At 33.8% G+C, this 11,309-nt stretch overlaps 1 protein-coding gene across 2 annotated transcripts in view; it reads right to left on the minus strand.

Annotated features, from left to right (window-relative positions):
* inpp4a (inositol polyphosphate-4-phosphatase type I A) overlaps positions 1-9,777 on the minus strand; it is a 33,127-nt gene extending 23,350 nt beyond the window's left edge. The window contains exon 1 of one of the 2 annotated variants that reach the window (XM_015398162.1): positions 9,677-9,777. The gene's annotated coding sequence lies outside the window, so the exon portion shown is untranslated. The remainder of the gene's footprint in view (positions 1-9,676) is intronic. The other variant, XM_015398163.1, reaches the window with a different exon arrangement.
* Between the last annotated feature and the right edge of the window lie 1,532 nt (positions 9,778-11,309).

An 11,309-nucleotide genomic window follows, 5' to 3' on the forward strand; every position in this document is an offset into this window, starting at 1 on the left:
GCTTTGTTACATTGAAAAATTTATGTTTTCTTATGAGATAAAATCTTTAATATCTCCTTTAGTACCTCTTTGCTAGTTTTCTAACGCTAAATGCTGATGTTTTCTTTGAAATACAAGGCTCTATTTTTGCTTCCTTAAAGAGAATATACCTAATATTTACTGTATATAATGTAAGTATAAATAATTCTGTTCTAAAATCCAAGTTACTTAAAATATATAGGCTACATAAAAAATAACAGCTAAAAGGATTTTGCTGCAAATCAGGAAGTTGAACGCGCTATAAAAAATCAAATTCTATTTAATTAAAGATCCTACAACAATAATCTTCTGTAATAATCTTAGAATAATGTATTTTCTAAAGATGTAATATTTCACAAAACAAAGGTCTGCCATTTTTTTGCACAAAAAAATTGCAGGTCTTTGGAAGTTTGTTGGCAAATTTATTTTCAGCAAGATTGAAATTTCATTAGGTTCATAAAACCACTTTGTTTTCTCACCAAAAAAAAATTATTTTGTGAAAATTAGAATTTAAAATTGGCATTTTGTTTATAAAAGGTTTATATAGGTGGGATTTTCAATAACAACAATTTTCATCAACCATTTGTGCTGAGGAGCAAAGTTTGTACCTTCTCTCCTTTAGAGCTTTAGAGAGATTTGGACTCCACACCATATGAGGCTATTTGACAAATTCAAGAAGGTTTTTGTGGGTACTGAGATGCTCAAACCAGAGTTTATGCATCTACTTTATTTACAGAGTACACTGCGGCATAAATAACCCTGCACTGATGCCATTTCCAAACCTTAAAGAAGCCATCATTCATACATTCAAACCCATCCTTACATCTATAACAACAGCCAGAGAAACAGCATCTGATTTTCAAAGACAAGCACTGTTTGGATTGGATAAGGTGGATATATAAAGTACTTGTTCTCCCTTTTTAGGTGGTAATATTTTTCATTTCAACTTTAAATTTACATTTCCATTTTGTTTCTTCTAGAGAAATATTTTGCATAAATTAGTGAAAAGAGGAAAATAAGTTACAAACATTCAAAATGGCTTTAAATTATTTGTGGAGGAATTTATGATTTAAAATATAAGGATGTTAACTGTGAGCTCTATTTTAATATAAAATGTTCATAAACAAGAACAATTATTGTCTGTAGTCTACACATAAGAACAAGTCACCACAATATATTTATAAGAATAACCGTTATGTATTAATATCAGATTTACCTGTTAAATTAACTAATTGTTCCAGTGGTAAACAATAAGATAAAAAAAAAAGTGCAGATAAAAAAAAAAAAGTCACTTTGAAAAACCTTTTAACCGAAAAACATCTTGAGGGTAACTTTGCTGATTTCTGAATTTATTTTTTCAAATTATTTTATTTAGATTTTTTATGTTTTAGTTTTTCCTAATTTCTCCTTTTTCATATTGATTTGCTGGATTCCTTTCAAACTGCATTTCACCGAACACGTTCTCTTTACTTCATTGGGCGGGTTTCCCTCTGCAGTGAGGAGCAGAGAAGCATTTCTATTGGCCTGCATGGACGTTAGCAGCCACATCTTGCTGTGTGCTCTGTAAATATAATCTGTGAAATAATATTTGAAAAGTGTGCTATTCATAGAACTTTACCTGAATAAGAGAAATTTGAAATAATGAAATAAAATTCACTCTTATTTTTTTCCCTTTGTTTACCAGTTGTGGGTGTTGATAGTTGTAGACAGGAAGGATCTTCTGTCGAGGTCTGTCTTCCACCCTCTTACTGAATTCAGTTCAATTCAATTCAGTTTATTTATACAGCGCCAATTAATAACACATGTCATCTCAAAGCACTTTACAATTTAACCAGATCATACAGTCAAATTGAAAAAAAAAATTCAAAGTTTTCTATTTAAGGAATACCAGTTGATTGCATCAAATCATTGTCTCGAAAGCAATCCCTCACATTTAGCATGCTTGTAACGACAGTGGAGAGGAAAAACTCCCTTTTAATAGGAAGAAACCTCCAGCAGAACCAGGCTCAGTGTGAGCAGCCATCTGCCAAGGCCGACTGGGGTTCAAAGAGACAGAAGCAGAGACACAAAAAGAAGCAGAGATATTGAAGACACTCTGTTGTTGTTTGAAAATCTTCAAAACAGGATGCTCACTGTTGTCCATAATCTTCTTGAATTTATGATGAATTCTCCTTTGTGAGCTTATCTCCAGAGGTTTTAGAGAAGTTCCTAGAACAGAGCTGACCTTTCTTTATCAGCTTGTTGAGCTTTTTTCTCTTAGCTCTGATGCTGTTACCCCAGCAGATGATGCAGGAAGACATACACCCCATATAAGACTTTTAGAAGATATGTAGCCTCTTGCTGTTAACACTGAATGAGCTAGGGTTCCTTAGGGAGTACAATCTGCTCTGTCCCTTCTTGTAGATGGCTTCACAGTTGCGTCTCCAGTCTAGTTTGCTGTCCACCTTAACCACCTCCACGTCCTATCCCATGTTAGTAATTGTGTATAACTCCTTCCTGTTTCTACAGAAACCTACAGTCATCTCTTTTGTTTTTATTGACTTTCTGGATCAGATTGGTGTGTCCACACCGTTTCACAAGGGGACTAACATATTCCTGTACTTAGGTTCTTCTTCCTCTTTGATGCATCCTAGGTTTTCTGCAGATGACAGGACTCTGCCGGAGGTGTCAGGGGGTGTTTAGAGCGAAAAGAACTGGTGAGAGTACAGTCCCCTGTGGTGCTCCTGTTTTGGACTTGTCTCTTTAGTCTAACAAACTATTTTTGTCAGGTAGTCTCCAATCCAGGCGGATGCATAGTTTCGGAATGCAGACTATAAGGGTGATCCTCCCTCATTCAGTGAGAATTTCAATCGAATCAGGACCAGAGCGCTCTCTGCAGCTGTTTTTTTTTCCTTATCATCATGGTCACCTCTGCACCTGCTTTCTCTGCAGCTAAATCGAAAACAACTCAAAATAAATGACAAATTTCTCACATTTTATGGATGTGTTGGTTTCAGCATTTAACATTTAGAGTGGCCCATGTTTCAATGTACAAACATGAAGCAGAACCAATGCAAATAAAAATAGAGTTAGTTAAGTTTGTTTTTTATGTCAACATTGGCAGGTTAACTCTTATTTCTTTTTAACTACAATGTGTGCCGTTTCCTCTTTCAGGTTTGCTTGTCTGGTTTCTTTTTTCGTTTTGTCAGGTGTTACAACCACCTTGGTGTCAATATAGCACATTTCAATGAAGGTAACTGTCCTTCTTTGTGAGGAATGAGGATAAAATTTCAAGTAAAAAGCAATATGCATGTTAACAACATGATAAGAGGAACTGGTTGAGGGAATTACAATATAAGTCAATCAGAGTTGGGCACAGTATTCAAAAGTTGTTCTCAAGTATGAGAAAAAAAGCAACTTTACAAGAAACTACTCTAAAGTAAAGTAACACATGTTAAACAGGCTACTCAAGTACAGATTAACCCATCATAACATATATCTAAAATTATTTAATAAAGACAGACCAAAACAAAAAAATATATCTGCAAATTGTGGTATTTTAAGGAATATGAAAAAAATATTTTCTAACAATATTTCCTCTTTACTGTATATCAGCTTATTCTAGGTTAAAATAAGCTTGTGTAAAAAAAAAGATACACTCATTTTGACTGCGTGTCTTTTCCTGGAGCACTTTTAAAAGCAAACATGTTTCTTATTCAATAAAAGTGGCTAACAGATGAGGAAGCCCAACATTTAATTCTAGTAAAGGTGGTATTATATTATAAAGACATTACTGCAGTAAAAGTGAAAAGCATACTGCAGTAAAACTATTTTTAAAAGTATATTCCTTTCAAAAACGTACTCAAGGAACTGTAGCAGGGCAAATCTAACTCATTACTACACTTCTGAAGACGTTTAACCATAAAGCCTGTAGCAGGAAATAGATGAAGGAATGAGCACATTATTTATTTGTAAAAAGCTGAACATAGACATAGTAGGAGATTAGGCATCAAAAGATCAAAACATTAAAATCACTATATCATTAAATACAAACAACCATTGATATAAAGAAGATAAAAAATGCATGAAATTATTCTTAAGAGAGACTAAAGTCTGACAAAAAAGAAGGGGTTTCAGCTGCTGTTCAAAAATAAACTCAGTTCAGCAGATTCAAGCAAAAGAAGTGTGGTTTAGATCACAGCCAGATAAATTTGATCTAATTCAATGCTCAGTCAAATTTAGACCTTAAGAAAAAAAAAAGGTTTTGAAAGTAAGACAATGCCAAATCATCAAATATGTTATATTAGCTCAATGAATCAATAATATATTCTTAACTTCAGAGGATGGCACAGTAATTTATATAAGTTACCATGATTGAACGTGTTGCTTCAGCACTATAGCTAACTTGTAAACATTTCGCTGCTCAACAACAACCTGAGAAGCACAAATGCTATAGATGTTGTGTTTTTGCATGATTCTAATAAAAGATGTATACTAAATGCTTAGTAAAAAATGATCCCAAACACTAAAAAACACAGGGTTGATAGATAAACAGTGAGTAAAGTATTCAATTCAATTTATTTTTATAGCGCCAATTCACAACACAGATAATGCATTCAAAATGATTCAAAGTTTTCTATCTGAGGAAAACCAGTTTATCTCAGATTGGGATGTATTTGTTGTCTCCTTTTAACTGGAACTTAGACCAAAATAATTATTGTTGGTCAAGGTGTATTATCCCTCAAACTGATGAGGCTTTTAAGAGTTGGGGTTGTATAAGACGTCGTATCCATATATATATATATATATATATATATATATATATATATATATATATATATATATATATATATATATATATATTGTGTATGTGTCTGTGTGAATATTGGATAAAAAACACTGAAGTATAAGAGGCAGGTTACTCTACTTTAAGGTAATTTAAGTGCAATAAGAGGGAGAGGGGAAATAAAATAAATACATTTTACTTCTTCATACCCATTTTCAGACAGTTTCTACTAATGGATGTCAGTTCTCTGGCTGTATATACCAACAGGTTTATTTTGTGTAGGGTTTTGTTTCTATTTACTTTTAGGTGAATTTAGTTTGCTTGGAAATTGGAGTTTGGTTTGGTTCAATGTTGACTAGTCTCTTTTTGTGTGTATTTGGTTGATTTATTTTTTGTTGTTTGTCAAATTTGTCTGAAATAAATTCCTTTTCATTTCATTTTATTTCATTTCAACTGATTTACATAGATGAACTCTTATCCTCCATGTAGGGGTTTAAATAGGAGGAAAACCAGAGATCTGTAGAGGCAGAAATAACAACCAGATGTCTGAATGTGCTTCTTCTGTCTGACTCCTTAACACAAATAATAGTAACTGAGATACGGTTTAGGAAACATTCCTAATCCACACATTAATTGTGTACTGTAAACTATAAGCTTCTCTTTCAGTGAAACAGAAATCGAGGAGTGTGGAAAGTTTAAATTGGAAGATGTCATCTGAGATGGACACGCTGCCTTAATGTGATTGGCTGATATTTAGCAGCCTGAGAGGGGACAGTTTTCTAGTAGGTAACAGGCAACTACAAAAGACAAAACGATTCAGAAGATCAATTCTGATGACAGCCACTAGCATTTTAGCATCACTGCATAAAAACATTTCTCTGATCCAAATAGCAGCCTATAGCTCCTTACAGTGAATGCATTATGGATGAAATTATTTACCTATTGCTTCTTGATATGCTAAATTTGAAAATTAGTTTAGGTTAAGTACTGTAGCACAAGATCAAAACTGGTAATCCAAAAACCGCTGGGTACCTTCAAAAGGCTAGTCCTAAAGAAATTCCAAAATGTTGAGAAGAAAGGAACAAAGTAAACGTTTTGATAACCAGCATGGGTTGCTTCTATTTGATCTGACCGGTAGCTGTCACATCTCCAGTAGCATGTCACAGTCAGTTAACATTACTCTGGTATAAGAGTCCTCCCTTCAAATCCACAGCTGCCTTTGCTCAGTGTGATCCACACTTCCTCCTCCTTCTTAGTCCAGATTAACACAAACTAGGATTAAAACACTTGTGTAATCTACCACAGCTCCATTCAGACTCATTTCTGATCGTCTATTTGAAGCTGTGCACTCAAGCTTAAAGACCTCAGCAATGAAGATCTATTTTTACCCATGAATCTGTTCTGACGTCACGCAGCACGTGCAGATGAAAACATCATCCCTCCCAATGACACACATATGATGCTCCAAGTGCCCCTCACTCAGTCCCACACCATCCATCCATCCATCCAGCGAGTACGATGCTCTTTGCCAGCTCAGTCTCTGTTTTGACACCATCATGCGAAACCGAAACAGATGACAATTACACCACGGATGCTGTGGCTCATTAGGCTGTGTGGGAGTTTTTCTCAGTGGGAGAAGTCCTCTAGCACACTAATCTTCACTGCCATGGGCACTGTGAGATAAAAAGCGAACAAACGCTGGAACTAATGCAAAGACACCGTGAAGAATAAACGTCATTTCACCTTTCTACCATCCATCCTCTGCATGACAGGAGGGAAACATGCAGCAGGGTTTTAGAAAAGTCTTGATTTAATGATTTAGAAAATATAAAAAGCCGACATAAATATCAGCTTCTGTTTACATTAATAAAGATGTGCATCTAAAAAGTTTTTTTTGTTATACGTAAGCAACATTTCAATGCATTCATGTTTAGATAATTCTGCTGAAAACTTTATAATAAATATGAAATTATGATAACAATATTTGATTATAATTAGCTTCTGGTCAGTAAAATCTAAATTAATTGCTGTTTTTTTTTTTTTAGTGGCTGGAACCTGTATGATTATTTTCAATCCTATTTTCTTTAAAGCTTATCCTCAAATTGCAGCAACATTGTATTAATTTTCATCTAAGAAATATAAAATAAAATTGAATATTTCTAATTATCTTCCATTTTCTTCTTTGGGAATTTTAAAAGTGATTAAACAGAAAGGAAAACAATGATTTAGTGGTATAATGATGGATGTAACAGCAGTATGGTGTTGCTATCCTGCAGGCCACATCTGACCAGAACATTAATCTATTTCACTTTGAGATGTAAGGTCATCATGAAATAAAAGACTGATTATGCACATTTTGGGTTTGTATTTTACATCTCATAATAGTCCACTTTATTTTGTGCATTAAAGGGATTATTTAGATATTTTATTTTCCTGGTCGCAGTAATTTTACAATTCAAAGATTGGACCATTTTTCAGAACAGGAAATAGATGTATGAGTTTAAAATGCTTGCAGGTGATTTCTTTGCCTTACATGATCCAAAAAAACATGTAAATACTAATTACTAAGTTGCAAAGACTATTTTATCATAACTCTGGCTGGATATGGATCCCCCTTTTATTAGAGCTCTTATAATGTGTTTGGTTCTCTGGAATAGAGCAGACACCAGGATTAATTAAGTGTTTTTTTCATGTGCATATATGAGGAACTGGATTTATAGCTCTCTCTGGTCATAACAGTGGCTTAAATCACTTTTACACTACTGTACCATTCAATTTGACCAATCTCCACCAAATGGGAATTATTCAAATACTGATAGAGACACACAAAAATCCGGTCAGTATTTAAAAAAAGCATCTGATATTAGCAGACACAAGAAAACAAACGTTCTTATTGATTTCTAGGATGAGTTGAATACGTTACAATATGCAGTTTTTTTTAGTATGTACAAAATATGTACATTTCCCCCCCCAAAAAATCTTCTCTGTACTGTCTCTATATTCCGTCTAACTTGTGAAATGCATCTGCATGACTGATAGAATGACAGATCCTCAGCATGATGCTTCTACAACCTCACACTCTTCATCCTGAAAGGTGTTAATCTTTGAGAAGGGGCTCCTTGCATGGTTTTCATACAGTAAATTCCACAGTGTTAAATATGCAGAGTCTGACTCTTTTAGAGTTATTACAACAATAACTGGAGTAAAATATACACTACATAGAGTTCTAATTTAACACTAATTCTGAGTGAGACCAAATGCACTCTTGAAGTGTTACTTTAACACTGTAAAATTTACACTGCACCCTCTTGGTTTAACTGAACATCTACCTTACAGCTCCACTATGTTCTAGTTCATCACAGGCTCAAGCTTTAAATACTCCTGCACATGGTTACCATTTTCCTGACATCTGAGGGTGACAGGTCAAATCAGAAAGGTAAAACCTAAAAGCAGCTTGGCCTTTCAACTAGATATTGATGGATTTAAATCTAGTATCTAGAAAACATTGCCTCATAATGAAAAGAAGAACTGAAAAATGGTGGAACATGTGTGAAAATCATATTTATAGCTTCAGAATAATGATAGAAGTTTGTGGGTCGGTGTGGTTGAGGTTTAAGTTGTTAGAAAAATACATAAATAGATTTGATGTCAAATATGACCGTATGTAAAAATTTATGGATAACTGTAGCAGAAAAGCAAGACAGAGCTCTAGGTGGCCCCCAGAGATGGTCTGGAAACAAAAGTGACCCAGTTTGTTGGGCTGCCTGCAGATGCTGTCAGCAGCAAATGCACTGCAGCTCCTCAGACCTTCTCAGTGTGCTTCAAATGGCTCTTCTGCTCTGTCATCACCTGTGTCTTCATTCTGGTACCACAGTCTTCCCTTTTCTGTATCACTCTGTAGGCCTGTTTTATTTTCCCTCTCTCTCTCCACAGTTTATTGATTTAAGGATTTAATTTGGTGCTGACCAGAGCAACTTCTGCAGTCCATGAACATCTAATCTGAATGAATGTGTAAAAAATGTCTCACTGACCACAAAAAAAAAAATGGACACAGAGATGAGGAGAAGATTCAAAGAACTGTAGGGGAGAAAACAATTATTAAGAAAAACAAAGGGAGGCTATAGGAACAATTAGTATTTATATTAATAATTATTATTAAAAAAATATGTATCCATGTATGATTATGGATACAATGATTGGATACTATAATGAATAAATAAACATGTATATAAAAAAAAATTAATGAGTTTTTTAATGAAAAAGAAGAGGCTTATTGAAGGTAAGAAACTGAATGTCACTATTAGTTTATTTTAAACAGATAAAAAAGAAGAAATGGATAAATTCAACCTGCTGATATGTTTTACTGTTAACGCTTTAAGCAGCAATGAAAAGGCCTACAGGAGGGTGACACGTTGCCTTACAAAGCAGCACATAATAACTCTCCTATTAAATGTAGGTGGTTACATTTCCTGCATAAATAATAATAACCTGTTTTTAGAGCCAAAACATGACTATTGTTCTATGTGCTGATTTTATGTGCATACATTAAAAAAAATCCACCAGAATATAGTATTTATTTTATGGCAGCATTAGTCATCATGCTTAATGTCTATATTTATTCACGCACAATAACAAACATTGCGTCATATTATCCACTGGTGCTACTGCGCATATGGCTGCAGGATTAAAACCAACACTTTGATCAATTCCAGTTAAAGCAGCTCTAATATTACGAACCCATCGACTATTTGTGCTTCTTGTGATGGCTGTAAACACGCCTCATAGGGATCAAGCAGACAGCGCCGCCGCGTCATGAGATCATCTTTCTCTGAGAACAAACACCCGAAACTATAAACATATAAATACATCAAATAAAACAGCAATCGATCTTACCTTCAGTGCATCGATGAAGGCTACTTGTCACACTGATGCGCATCCTGGTTGCAATGACGATGCCTGCAGTCAAGACTCGCCCTGACTCCCTCTGACACATCCAGATGACAGGATGGAAGCGAGGCTCGCTCCGTCCACTGGGGGGCGCTGTTGTCCTTGTTTAAAGGCAAACATTTGACAATGAGAGCCTGGTAAAAACTTTAAGCATGTTTTTCACCCTTTGTTAATCCTTAAACACATTTTTTTCACGTTCAAATTTGCTGATCTGTCTAAGATATATCTCTTACTTATCAGAATGAATAATAAAAAAAAAAAATATTAATATACGTTTTTTGTTTCATGGGTGCATAGAGCAGGAGGGCATTTGTTTAGTTTATACCATTAGGAGTTACAGACCTGTAATTTCTGTAGTTTTTAAAATGAATATTTCAATAAATTATATAGGAGAAATATGAAATTGGTCTAAGGGATAACTCGATTACTGTCTCTACTGTCAGTGAATATCATCATGAAAAACTGGTTATTAAACAAAAAAATGAACGGCAAAAGTAAAATCTTATTAGAATCAATTTATTTTCTGTTAATTTCAGCAGGTAAATAGGATTATATGTGAAAGGAAGGAGGATAATTCAAAATGATGAACCTGAAAGAAGAAAATAGTTGTTTTTTTAACATAAATAATCTAAGTCCATCCCACTTACCCCCTTAAATCAAAGTAATATATGCCTCTTTTACGAACAAAATTACCTATATTTAAATTTTAACAGTTTATGTTTTCAGTACAGGAGCCTTAACAGGTGCAAGGACCAATTTTCGGTCCTAGAGGCTCCCATCTACAATAGATACATAAAAATGCATAATAACTAACTCTGATACAATATTTAAAGATATTTAAAAACATTTTAACTGACTTAAATTTCATTAAGCATCAGAGTTTTGATTTTGAATACTGGCAATCAGTTATATAGACATGTTAACATTTAAATAAGTTAAGATGATTGGTTTTAACTTCATTCTGGAAGGCAGTTATAATATGATTAGATAAAATCAATATTTTTCAGTGGTTACAACTACATTGTCCATTTCTGTTACTCTTTTATAATCCACTCAGAGTGCTCATGTTTGAACCAAATATCTCAGAGTTTAAATTGAAAATATAGAAAATGCTTTTCTGGCTATTATAAATACAATTTTAAAAGATGAGCTTTCTATATTTTAAATATGTAACTTTTCTTCTTCTATTTTGAGGTGAAACAATCCAAACAGGTTCCAGATGCTTACATGCTTTTTCTAGATTGAAATAATAATAACAGTCTGAACTGTGGAGACTTTTACATGATTTATTGCCAAAAGATAAGATTTTAAGAATAACAAATAGGATTTTTTTCTACATCAGAATTTATGACATTTTTTTTTTTGCTACATTTAGTTGAAGACATTAGAGAAAATACAACTTTTGACATCAAGATAATAAAAAGAGATCTTTGTATAATGTTTGTATAAAAATCCCCAAAGACCACGGTATGATTTTGATTAAATACTAGAATATTCTGCTATAAAACCCACATGTGCTGACCAGATCTGGAAGTGGTTGAGGTGTATGAATGTGGAGGCAAATAATATGAAAATACTT

The sequence above is a fragment of the Cyprinodon variegatus genome, unplaced genomic scaffold (assembly GCF_000732505.1).
Source record: "Cyprinodon variegatus isolate N-32 unplaced genomic scaffold, C_variegatus-1.0 Scaffold916, whole genome shotgun sequence".
Taxonomy (NCBI): Eukaryota; Metazoa; Chordata; class Actinopteri; order Cyprinodontiformes; family Cyprinodontidae; genus Cyprinodon; species Cyprinodon variegatus.